We start from the raw sequence: 12,941 nt of genomic DNA, 5'->3' as shown, positions 1-12,941 counted from the left end.
TGATTCTTGGAGAGAGGTCACTTCTCCCTAGTGTAGGGGCTTGCCGCCTATGTGTAGGTGAACCAAGTGTGGTACTTGGAAGGCTAACATGGAAGTGGTGATCCGAGGAACATTTGAGATGCTTAGTTGAAGCAATCAAAAGGATTGATCAAGAAAAGCAAGCAACACCCAAAAGAGAGCTAGTCATGATATTTTGAGTGGTATTCTCAAATTGATGCTCTCATGCAAGCAAAGATCAAAAGATAAAGCAAGCCAACCACAACAAGAAAGTGCACTTGATCATAAGTGGTATTCATTTCATATGGGTGAAGAATAAAATTCAACATGGTATCTATTGGTCTTCACCAAGCTTATAATTGTACTTCACATTGCTATTGGAGTAATGAATTGGAATCTATGTGACTATCCTCTACTCCAACATAGCAAAGGTATCATTGTAATGTGCATGATCATTTCATCCCTTACTAGTATGCGATTAGTGCATATAGTACATACTTCATAGGATCATGCATAACAAATGAAATGCTTAAATTCATAGCCTACCACTATTGTTTGAATGATTACTTGATCTAGTGGTTAGTATATGAATTTGTTCATGAGCTAGTAAACCCAAGTACTTGATTTAATTTGGATTGCCAATAAGTGACAAGTACAACATTGCCAAGATAACCCTTGCAAGAGATGTGAAGCAGCTTGTCATTGGTTCAAACCGGACTTGGAAGCTTAGGCAAATCAATTTAGTTCAAGTCAATCATAAAAGCTCATGATAGTGATAAGAGTACAAGCACAAGACAACAATGCAAATGGATATCTAGTTTGTTTATTTCAAATGGTATCTAGACTCAAGTATTTTATCAAGAATCTACAAGTAATGTCTAGATCAACTCATAAGTGATATCCTATAAGTGGTACTCATGAAGATAGCAAATGTTCAAGAAATAGTCTTTATTGATAAATCAAACAAGTGGTTCCATACTAGAAGATTCTTTCAAGTGGTATCTACTTCATACAAGTGGTATTACATCTATATATGATATCAACCATGAAAGACGATGGTTCCACAAGTGATCCTCAACTTTAAGTGATCATCAAATGAAGAATGCATCCCTCACCTACAAGAGCTCAAGTGTATCAAATGGATGACCTATGCTATCACATAGGGGGAGGTGTCACACAAATTGGTATCAAGATCAAAGATCCTATGTGTGGTATCTCAAGAAGCCTTACACAAGATACAAGTGGTATCTACAAGTGGTGTCATTCCAACAATCATGAAGATGTCCATAAAAATTACAAGATTCAAGCCTCAACCATCTACCCCAAATGCATACCTTTGCATCAATGAGAAGCACATCTTTTATGAAGATTGATGACAAAGGGGGAGAGATTGTACAAAGACATGAAAGCTTTGAGTTTGAGATTGTACAAGGGGGAGAGATAAGATATAAAAGCTCAAAGAAGTAGAGGTTGGACATGGATATGGACAAAGAGGGAGCAACATTGAAGAAAAGAGATGGATCAAAATTCTTGGACAAGAGAAGCACACAAGTAGGGGGAGCAAGCTCATGAACTTTGATTGATTGCATTTGATATATGCATATTCATGTGCTTGCTTGCATTGCATAAGCTTTCAAATTCAATATGCATGCTTGTGTGGTGTATGCTAGTTGTAGAACTTGAATGATGATTTGATAACTAGCATGCATAGGATGATAGCTAGACACTTGGTATGCTTTTCAAGTAATGCTAGTACCTTGCTTTTAATGTTGATCTCACAAGGTATCTAGTGCTTTTATTTCCAAGTGATATCTAGCTAACCATGGTGCTAAGGATGAACTTAAAGGTGCAACTCCGATTGGTACATGCTTCAAAGGTTTATTCTATACACCTTAGCATCATTTAGTAGTAATTACTCTCCCACAATTTTAATCTATGCATATGTGTGACCTTCAAATCAAACACTCTAGCACATATGTAGGTGGAGCTAATACTACCATTTCGGGTTTGTGGTACTTGTCCAAAATCATCTTCACATGGTAAAATTGCTTGGGCAAGCAACATGAATCCAAAAGAGCCTAATTTCCATATCTTTGTAGAGTTGTCATCAATTACCAAAAAGGGGGAGATTGAAAGGTCCTTGTGTGGTTTTGGTAATTGAGTGACAACCTAGGTCAACTAATTGTGTTTATGTAAGATACACAGGTGATTAGTCCATAGGTACATATGTGTGAGCAACATATGCCATGAAGGTGAAAATGGCTTGGAGATGTTGCAAAGCTCACACATGTGATGATGAAGGAGCTCATTGCACATGAGACATGACATTGAGTCATGTGATCAAAGGTGGAGAAGATCAAGACAAAACTTGGCATGATGGACCAGTTGCAAGCGTGAAGGGCAAGTCGGAGGCTTTGGAGCGATGGACCACATGGCGGTGAAGCTTGAGCAAGACTTGGAGCCAATGGATGAAGGCAACGGTGAAAAGCAAGTGATGTCAAGATCGATGAACCAATATGATCACATGATGATATGAAGTGGATCATATCATTGTTGATCGTGTTGGTGCATGTGTTGCATCGACATTGGAGGAGATGGAATGGAATGCGCAAGGCAAAGGTATAACCTAGGGCATTTCATTTCACCGGTCATAGGTGTGTAGAGAAGTTTATGATCGGGTTTAGGATAGATGGCCATACTATCAAGAGGGGCAAACTTGTTTGCATATCGGTCATCTAGTGCCACTCGAGTGATCTAACTTTGCATCATCGCTAGGATCAAGTGGCGTGGTAAGTTGAGTGGCTAACACCCTTGAAAATGTTTGTGAAAATATGCTAACACATGTGCACAAGGTGATACACTTAGTGGTTGGCACATTTGAGCAAGGGTGAAGGAGATAGAGTCGAAAAGGAGTTAGTCGCGCTGGTTACAGAGTGACCGGACATGTCCGGTATGGTGACCGGACATGTCCGGTATTTGGCGACATACTTAGTGATCGAACACGTCTGGTCACCACACCAGATGCATCCGGTGTGAATCAGCAAAGACGGTGTTTGGTGGAATAGTCAATCAGATGCTGGCAGCGTCCGATCCGGTGTGACCGGATGCGTCCGGTCATCCGTGGGTGCATACTATACTCGACCGGACGCTGAGGCTCAGCATCCGGTCAGTTTCTAATAGACACGTCCGGTCGGCCCAGGAGGCTTACTAGACTCAACCAGACTCAGTGGCTGAGTGTCTGGTCATTTCGGACTGTGTGTCCGGTCGTCTTGTCAGAGAACTGTTGGAGGCAATGGTTGGACATGTGGTGGTCTGGCAGCTACCGGACACGTCCGGTATAGCGACCGGACACGTCTGGTATTCGCGATCGGTGCATCTGGTGTAGCGTCCGGTGCTGCGTCCGGTCGACCCAAAAAATGCCTAGTGAAGGGGTAATGGCTCTATTTGTTTGTGGGGTTATAAATAGAAGCCGTGGTTGGCCTTTGGCTGAGAGCTTGGGAGAGTAGAGCACACTAGAGCCTTGGTGGCTTGTGTGGTAGTGCTTGGGAGCCCTCCATCTCACACATACTTGATAGCGATCATCCGATTGTGTGAGTGAGCGATTCTAGTGCGAATGCATCATGAGGTTGCATCGAGTGGCACTAGGTGATCGAGTTGCAAGCCAGTGGTGCTTGTTACTCTTGGAGGTTGCCACCTCCTAGACGGCTTGGTGGTGGTCTTCGTCGAAGCCTGCAAGAAGCTTGTGCGGCGCTCTAGAGAAGTGCTTTGTAAGGGGCATTGTGCTCGCCCCGTGGGAGCCGTGAAGAGCAACTTTAGTAAAGTGTGTCATTGAGCTACCCTCACTTCCGGGGTAGGTTCTTGCGGCCACCGATGTGTGGGCTTGGCGGGTGATGCCAATTAGCCACCGAACCACCAAGTGAGCGGTCGACACAATGGGGACTAGCGTGTTGGCAAACACATGAACCTCAGGACAAAAATCATTGTGTCAACCTTGTTCATCCTGTTGGTTTGCATCCCCATTACATAAGCTTGCGATTACTTTCATATACATTGAGCTTGTGTTGTTGCTTTTGTAATTAGTTAGCTTTTGTAGCTTGCTAGTTACCTTCTTGCTTGTGTAGCATAGAAGTAGCTCCCTTGCGTGGCTAATTTGGTTTGTGTAACCTTGTTAATCACATTGCTTAGTTTGTGTAGCTAAGTAATTGCGCTCTCTAATTGGCATTGGTTGCATTGTTATTGAGCATTGCTAGTGAGCTTAGGTGGCTTTGTGCTTTTGCTTACTAGCATGTGTAGGAGCTCTCTTGTTGCTTAAAGTACTAGTGGCATAGGTTTGTGTGACCTTGCTCCTAGAATTGGTTAGGAGAGTTCTAGCTAGCCCTGCACCTTAGTTGCTTAATTAGTATCTTTGAAAGGTGCTAGAGAACATAGATAGAGGGTTGTAGTCTTGGCTAGACCGATAGTTATAATTCCGCACTTGTTTTGGTTAGCCGACGCAATTAATTTTAGAAAGGACTATTCACCCCCCCCCCTCTAGTCTGCCATCTCGACCCTTTCACTTACCCATCATAAACCAAAAATAAAGTGACACCAAGGATCATGTAAGGCTATATAAGTGGAGCTAGCTTGACAACATTTTGCATAAAAGCCACTAGTTGAGCTATACATTTTATAATTTGGTAACCAAGTTAATTATAGCTATTCATCTCTAGATTAGCAACTGACATGTGCCAAACATGTGGAATATCATTTAGTAACATGCAATAGTAACCATAGCAGGTGTAATATTTCCATGTTCATCATAACCATCACATTCCATAGTCCACTTACAACAATGAAGAAGCTCTATCAAGTTTCTCACTATCCGGGAGAGACGGTGATTCCAATCGATTGCAACTAGCTAGGAGTTTATTCCTAACACAAACCCAAACATACCTGCGCCAAGGTAGTCTTAGGTCACCTTTGGTACAACTCAAGTCTAATTCATGGGTTCGATCAGTGCCGCACAATCAGGGACACTACCGGATGCCAGGTCAATTAGGACTCTAACCTGCCCTTGGCCTCACACTGGCTCCCCACACATCCTTACTACCTCCACTGTGCGCACTCTAACACAATGAGGCCTGACCTAAGTTGAACTACTCAGCTTCATGGTTGGAATGAGTTATCTGACCAGCTAAGTGAGAGGCATGCGTTCAAAATGACAAGAGGGCCTCCAATGATGCGGTCCTTAATTGGCACAGACAGAATCACATGAGTCAATCTACACATAGACTCCGCCTGGCCTCCAGTTACATTATCCCATGGTTCTTTTCCACGATAGCAAATATAGCCAACCGTGCTCCGGTATCCACCTATATCTCGCAGGTGACAGGAAATCACCCAACTTCTACTAAGCTAAGCATGGCTAAGCTTATACTCGATCCTGGCCTATACAAGGTTTAAGGTATATTTCTAGACAAGGAAGTTATATGCATTAAGTGTTTCCAATCAACTCCTATAACCTAATGCATCAAACATAAAAGGATGCAAGTGATATTTGTAAAAACATAGGAGGCTTAGAATGCTCCGAGGCTTGCTTGGGATCCAACACAAAGTCAGTTCAGTTAGCTTGCACCGTCTTGGGGAACATCTTCCACTCTAGGCATGCACTCCAGGGGTCCTTCCATCTTCGAGATAGGTCCACCAACACCATCTTCTGGTTTGACTAAATTATCACGTGCTTCACATCCACGCATTGTCCATCTAGCATACCTAGATGAGATGCAACAATGCAAGTGCATGAATGCAAAGAATGGTAACATAAGATGCATCATATAAAAGCATTCAAGACATGTATAAGGTTACACCTCAAGACATATGCATTTAGAGAGCAAGTCATTTAACTAACTATCACTCAAGTCTAGCATAGGGGTAGCAAGCATAACAAGCATGGCACACCAGTTAACTCAAGTCAAACTATTACAAGCATTTAACAATCAAGAACTAATTAAGCCTAGTATCACATAAGAACTAGGGTTGCGGTGAATGACACCAACATAATTAAAGCTCTAGCAAAACATGCATCGAGATCATTTTGTGGCAACATGCATACATCACTATTTATTAGTTACGTGCTTGACCAACATTATATAACACATTTATAAGATACCTCAGGTAGATCAATTTAACTCTAGTAGTGTCATGAGCTAACACTAACAAGCATACAAAGCAATGCAAAGTGAAGCAAACAACTTTAGGTACATGCTCAGATTCTGGGCAGCAACACAACAGTCACTTGTTTCAACCATAACTAGAGCTATAGGCATCAAACAAAGGTGATCCGAGACTTTTTGGAAAGCCTAGGAAATCGTCTACAACTTTGTTATTTACACCTAGAGATGATTCAAAGGTTAACAAGGGTGAAAACACTAACAATCCGATCTGCTCAAACTAGGACAGAAAACTAACATAGAACTTCAGAAATGCATAACTGGAGTTTTAATCATCCAACAAACATGATTGTTAACTTTATAGAAATATTATTAAGTTACTTATAACTTTCTTATTATCATCTTAAGATGATTCTACAGCTAACAAGGTTAAACAACCCAATGAAGACATCTCTGTCCAGATTTGAACAGAACTTGTCATTCCACTTTGAACAGCAATAACTAGAGTTCTAGACCACCAAAAGCAGTGATCTTAGACATTTTAGAAATCTTAGGAAAATCACTAAAACTCTCCTATTATAACCAATACATGATTCCATGTTTAAATATGCCAAACAATACAATCATTTAGATCTGTTCAGAGCACATGCAAAAGCTGACAGCAAACTTGTAAAATCTATAACTCCTAAGCCATTAGGCCTAAAATCATGAAATTTTAGGACAAGCAAGAAAAGGAAATTATCTATAACTTTTGTATTCAACATATCTACAGAAAGCTTCATTTGTATCACGAAAATATCACCACCATAGAAACTATACATGCAGCCATTTTCAGCACATAAGCAAAGTGGTGCTTCACTTCATTCTTTAACAAGGCCATACATGTACCACTAATCACATGGATCATAAACTACTATTAGCATGGTCACTCAACATTAGTTATGGTTAGCATAAAAAGCATCTTAACACATCTTCAAAACATAGAGGTTACATATTGATGTTCCTTTCTCATTTTTATTCTATGGGCACTTGTTTACTAATTAGCAAACATAGACAAACCTATACAGGAAAGCAACCTGCCCTAAGGTGATTCAGGGCCTGGCCTTAACAACACACAAACATACACTAACATACACATAGCACACATTAGAGTAAGAGCTAAAGCAAGGACTAGAAATATGCATAGGCAACGTACTCGCTAGTCATTATATTAACAAGAGAGCAAGCACATAAGACATTGAACTAGCTTTGAACCATTATTGCTCCTAGCTCAGCAACATTCAACTTAGGGTAAGCAAGGGAGCATCATATGACTTAACTACATGCATCTACTAGCAACTTTCACTCTCCTATATATATATATATATATATATATATATATATATATATATATAAAGCTATATATTGATTTTTAGGTGATGTGGAAAAACATCTAGTTTGGATCTGAGATTTTTATGAGTGGTAGGTGCTATCAAAACATGGCTATTGCACAAATTTCACATGCTCAGGTTTTATAGATTAATTATTACAAAAAAGACAAATTGTTATTTGTAAGAAAACATGTGTGAGCAAAATAAATCTAAAACAAACTATTTTCTGCAAACACATAGCCATATTATGTATCAACATGGCACAACAACCTCCTACCAAGGTAATGGAACAACATTTTCCATTTTTACAGCTTCATAAAAAATTATAACTCATTTAAAATTATTTATCAAGCACTAAATAAATTAAATCAATAACTCAATCATATTGCATCCAATGAGCATGAAATATTTACCACAGCACACATATATTATCAGTAGCCTACCATAAAAATTTCATAGCAATTAGAGCACCACAACTTTAGATATGGATTTATTTCTAGAAAACCCTAATTAACATAGATAAAAAATAGCAAAAACCTTCTACTAACACATGCCATAAGATGACTCTACTACATAGATCTACAATCAAGGATTCCAAAACATGTTCATTTGCTATTTTATGATTTTTTCTACAATTTACTACAAATTTTTAATGTTTTAGGAGATTAAATGCAATAAACAGAAAAGATAAAAGAAAAACACATTTGCATTGGGAACCCTAGACTTTCCTCTAATTCACTAAGCCCAGATCTAAAAATTACAGGAGCAGAGAAGGTGCTCGGTTGCACTCGCGGCAAGCGCCTGCTCGGCAAAAGGCGAGCCAAGGTGGCTCAGCCACGTGCATGCGCGGCGTAGAGGCGCAACTCTGGCGATGGTGCTACGGCGACTGCAGTGACCGAGAAAGGGGGCAGTGGAGGCATAACACGAGCTAAGGAAGGAGGTGTTGAGGTCAGCGGGGAGCAAGGAGGGGCAGAGTGGAGCGAGTGGGACCAGCGAGCTCTGCTCGATCTCGGGCATGGCGTGTGAGAGCGCAAGAGATAGAGAGCGAGAGGGAGTGAAGGGCGAGAGCGAGTCAGAGAGAGAGCGAGGCAGAGTGGCTCGGGTTCTCCATATCGACGAGCGTGGGCGAGGTGGCAGCATGCAGGTGGGCACGCGAGGCATGCGGTAGCGACACGCTACGGCCCGTCGGCCATAACGCTCTTCTCCTGAAGGTTTCAATTTGGTTCAAAATCGTCTGAAGCCCCAAACTTCTCCCCTCTATCTCCTGATTTCATGTTGTAGCGGATCAAACTTCCTTACTAAGAGTTGTAGAACTACATGCGGTGAATAACTTTGCTTAAAGGATCAAGGATTGGTTCGGCTTGGTTGGAGAGATACAAGGCTCCAAAGTGTAGTACCCAAAACTAAAATTTAGGGTTCAGACATTCAGTCTAAATAGGGACCAAACAGTGCGAGGTTCTATTTTTGAAATTCAATTGGAACATCCAAACGAGCTAAAGTGATGCGACTTGTTTAGTTCTTTCCTCCACACAGTGTACTCCAACTCATATTAAGGAATCCAGTTGAGTTACCATATGAATTTGGAAGATAAAAATGTCACAACATGTCAACTCGCTATTGTCGATCCGGGATAGAAAGATTTGAGAGTCCAAAAGAGCACTACATTCAAACTTGAGGCCACTGTTTGAGCCACTTAGGAGTTGAATCAGGGCTTGGTCTCAAATTAAAGTTTGTTGTACTCCACTCAAACTTCAACTTTGATTAAAGGTCAAACTTCATATCTAGTCCTGAAATCATAGTTTTATCTTGGTCAAAGCAGCACCTCATTAAACCTTGGAATTAGGGTTTTCGACCAATTGAGGCATTTTCATGACATTTGCTCAACACGAACCCTTCATGAGTTTTGTTGTAGAGTTCAATTAGATTCATTTGGGCAAGGTTGCAAGGTTTGGTCGACATCCCATGTTCCCATTGACCTGATGAAGCAATTCAAGAAAGATTATAACTTATCATTTCATGTGACTTCTTTTCTCCAAACTTCATGAAACTTTTCCAATAGTCAATGTAGATGGAAATAGAGGTGAGGCACATGAAAAGGGGCACCTTCCACATTACTCAAGCCTACATTTGAAAAGGGTCAACATGTAAGCAAGGTGTATTGTCCAAGTTCAAGTTGGGACTCAATTTCATAGATTTGACCTCAGCACTTCCATCACCACTTCAAAAATTTAGACTAGAGCTCTCAATCATCACTTGAGAAAACTTACTTGAGTCTAAACTCACTGCTTAACTTGTGACTAACACCTAGGGTGTTACACGATGCATAGGGGTTTTTTGGTGTAACTGACCAGTGTTTTGGGTGTAACCTTTCTGAAATGGACATGTCTAGGTTTTGTGTGGATAGCGCGTGATTGGCACATTCATTTGCCATTTTACTACCCTAGCTCTGTTCTCATGGGTATGCATTTTAGCCTAGGGGCTGGCCCACGGGGCTAAAAGGTACACGATCCATGGAGCGACGAGGTGTTGAAAGTAAGTCATAGATCTGGCTCGATGTGAGAAGAAGGCGAACATGAGTGAAGTGACTTCTTTCCCCTTGTTCCTTCCACCTTGATTGAGCGAGTTCCCTGTTTCCTTTCATACTCATGTGCGGGTGCCTGGCTTTGCCTAGGAGCTGGTCTATGAGGCTTGGTTGGAGCGACCTTTAGTGCAAGTGAGTAATCGAGATTTGGGTCACCGATTTGTAATGACATGAGGCGCTTTTTGGGAGAAGTTCGAAGTGGATCGATTGCTAGGACAATGGCAAACAGTGCTGCACCATGGGTCATGTGTGTGCTCTCTGGTTTGCTCTACGGGTTGGCTCTAAGTTTTTCAAAACTATAGGTGAGCCTACATGTGTATGTGGACATGCTTGGGTAGAGAGGCTAAAGTTAAGGTGGATGTGACTGATCGATGTACAGGATGCTATCGTGAATCTAGTTGTTGTTGCTTGGGTGGGCCAAGCCCCTGAGCGCTTTTTGTGGTGGAGTTGTTCCAGTTCCTAGGTGCTGGGCTGCTGAAGGCACTTCTTCATCGCTTGGAGAAGTCATAGCTAACGCGGGTTGACCGCTCAGGCTACCTTGGGCTGACCTTTGCTTGCTCAATGTGCTTGGCGGGCTCGTAAGCCCTAGGGATGACTTCTTTGTGTCCAACGGTCATCGTGTTTCTACTTCTGGATGCGGTTCCTGCTCTTGATGAAGAGCTGGCATGACCTATTGCTGTAAAAGTGGGTTCTAAGGGCAAAGTGGTTTGGCCTGCTCAGCATGACGCATGGTGTAGTAAGGGGAGCTTGCTTCCTTAGATGCTCGTGCCTTCAAGTGAGAACTAATAGTCCGCTGAGATGTGTCGGATGGTTTGTCTGTCATGCGGGACTAGGTCCTGGTTCCGAGTTTGGCCTTGCGAGGTGTGGTGCTGGGTAGCCACCTAATCACCAATGATGATGCTACGTAGCGGTGGGTGATCTTGTCACTTGTGTATGCCCTAACATGCTGCGTCCTGCTAGTGGCGAAGACACCGCTCTAGGCATGGCACCAAAAAATATTTTTTAATTTGGACTTAAAATAATGGATTTTTAGCTTATAAATTGCATGACTTAATCTCTTGGTCTCCTACATTCATAAAACTTGTTTTGTTAGCTTCCTTTAAGCATCTGCTGTGTATGAAACATGTTGTGTGCATCATATCATTGCATTTATGAACTTAATCCTATCTTTTGTGCCTCACAAAATAGCCCAACACTAGAAGCCTTTCACCTTATGCATAATCCGCATATGCCTTTGCTCCTAAGCTTCTTAGAGACACAATAGCACAATTTCATACACATGCAAATACCAAAGAGTAAGATTTGCATTTCAATATGTATGAACAAAATAATGTCAGCCATCTAGCGGAGTGTCCGTTACTCTTGGTGGATGGTCCACCCATGTTGTAACCTGACTATAAACACTTAGAGAGAGCGTCTATCACCATTGGCGGAGAGTCCGTGAAATTATTCATCAACACAGAGAAGTTAGAGACTATAGACTTGAGTTCATGGAGTGTCCACCATAATCCGCGAAGCATTCGTCAGCCACATACAGATTTGACCACTAAAAAATGCTAAGTCTTTATAATTCACCGGAGGGTCTGTGAAGTTCCATGGAGGGTTCATCGAATTATAAAATAGTAACCCAAGACTAGCCAGTCTCTATCCAATCTCGATGGAGCGTCGATCACTCCTGACTAAGGGTCCATGAGGTCAAACAACCATAATTTCACTAGGTACCAGTACCCACGGACTGTCCGTGCCTTTCGATGAACCATCCATCAATACCTATCAATAGCACAATAACACTAAGTCACCAATACATGATATATCTAGTTAAACCATACCCAATCAACATTAGTGCATATTATGTCATGTTAATTACTCTTATGCAAGCATTGTACTCATCAAGCATCATATTTATTTATTGCACCTTGCACTCACATAGGAGTTGAGCCACATACCGAATCTCTCTCGCCTTATGTTATCTCTCCTATGTTCTCTATTTCATATAATGTCTTGCATGCAGAATCATAAGTATCTCATACATGTGCATGAATATAGGTACGTGATATCAGAGAGACGTTAAGTGTTTTTTGAAGGCAAAGAGACGTCAAGTGTTGTTCCAAGCTATTAGGACCTTGCTCTTCCAACAGGCAGGCACCCCACTACTATGAACCCTATTTTGGATACTTATAACTCGTTTCATTATGAGTTACGCATTTCATTTGAATACACTATAAGAAAAGTGTGGTTTTTTGACATATTTAGTATGACAATAGGTCATAATGTCATTATATCACCCAGTTTATGACATTATGTTTTAGGTACTTTGACTTTGTGACAATTGAAAGTTGTATGTCATGAAAAATGTCACACAGCTAGTCTAATTTCATCTAGTGATGATATTTGCTACGTCATAAAGGCATTTTCTGTGTCATATACCATCAATATAGACAGAGTTTGTGTGTAACAAAATAATTTATTGATTTTTTCAACACTTTTGTCCATGTTAGCGTGTTCCACATCCACATGGTTGGGTGAGTCCATATATATGATTAACAACTTAATATTGCTTCATTAATTTAGAACTACTCACTAAATAATTAGAGCCTTCACTTAACCTATGGGATGGGAGCTTTAATTGCTTATCTGCTTAGTTGCATTTAGAAGTACAGTGTGAGAAGGGAACTCACTCTCACGAGTGTAGGAGCTTCACTGAGATAATTAATCACTTGAAATTAGTGAGGGCATTAACTTGATTCATAGTTGTTCAAATATGACTAGGACAAATATAAATCCTTTCGGCAGGTCTTTCTCTATTCAAAGGAGAGTCTGAATCCTTTTAAAAATCAATTTGTT

Source organism: Miscanthus floridulus, chromosome 6 (genome assembly GCF_019320115.1).
Source record: "Miscanthus floridulus cultivar M001 chromosome 6, ASM1932011v1, whole genome shotgun sequence".
Taxonomy (NCBI): domain Eukaryota; kingdom Viridiplantae; phylum Streptophyta; class Magnoliopsida; order Poales; family Poaceae; genus Miscanthus; species Miscanthus floridulus.
Note: the sequence above shows the minus strand (reverse complement) of the source record.